Raw genomic sequence first — 1,093 nt, forward strand, 5'->3', positions numbered from 1 at the left:
CATGTGATGCCTCATCAAGTAAGGTTCAAGTTACTCACAGCTGGATAAAACAGTTTAATTGACAGTCACTTGGTCACAACCTGTGTATTTTATTTTGACATATTCTCAAACTTGTTGAAGTACTGGTTCAATAACCAAACCTGATGAAGATTGGTTTTGGACAGAGCAATTTTCACAAATGTTCAGTAGGTTGGGTTGCAAATGGAAAAATGCAAATGAACATGTGAATAAGAAAACACAAGGGTAAGTGCATTAAGCAAATGCAGATGCTTATACTCCTTATTTGATTATGCAAGACCATTATGCACAAAGCAAGTTTGGCATTATGCAAGAAGAACCAAAGATTGAGAAAGCAATATTATCAATAGAAAAGGAATATCCCGATGTCACCATTTTGGCTCTCAATCATGTGAAATAAAATAGTAGGAACAAAGAAGGATGTGGTTGGGTAGAAAATCAACAAATTTAAAAAACAAACAAAGAAGGATGTGGCTGGGTAGAAAATCAACAAATTTAAAGATCTCAACACCAAAATAAAGACCTCCATATATATACATGATCAAATCGTTGAGTCTTTCCACAAAATCTGATTCATTCCCATGGACAAAAAAATATCAAAATTATTGAACTAGAAGAATTCATTATTTGTTTCATTATTTACTTTTGGAAATAGCAGAAAGAGAAGAGAATCATAAATCAAAATTATCAACAAAAATCTTTGGTTTGGTAGTTTCAACTCAGTGCCAAAAATATTGTACTAACCTGTGATCCCAGCCAGTAGTGCCAAAAATCTTGCTATCTGAACGAATTGAAGTTCCAGCTATSTCGGGTCGCTCCAAACTAATATCCTTCTTCACCACACAAGAACCCTAACAGTGACAGTTTATCCCTTTAACCAAAATGATCAAGTTTTTATCACAAAGACAAACACACACACACACACATATATATATCTATATATATATATATATAGATATATGAAAGTTTGGCTACAACAAACACCAAGACAAAATGTAAATCGCTAGGGTTTTGAAATGGAAATGGACAATACCTCAAAGAAATCGCTAGGGAGCCACGAAATGTAAATCAATAC

This window comes from Cynara cardunculus (genome assembly GCF_001531365.2).
Source record: "Cynara cardunculus var. scolymus isolate 2C chromosome LG 5, CcrdV1, whole genome shotgun sequence".
In the NCBI taxonomy this organism is placed as follows: domain Eukaryota; kingdom Viridiplantae; phylum Streptophyta; class Magnoliopsida; order Asterales; family Asteraceae; genus Cynara; species Cynara cardunculus.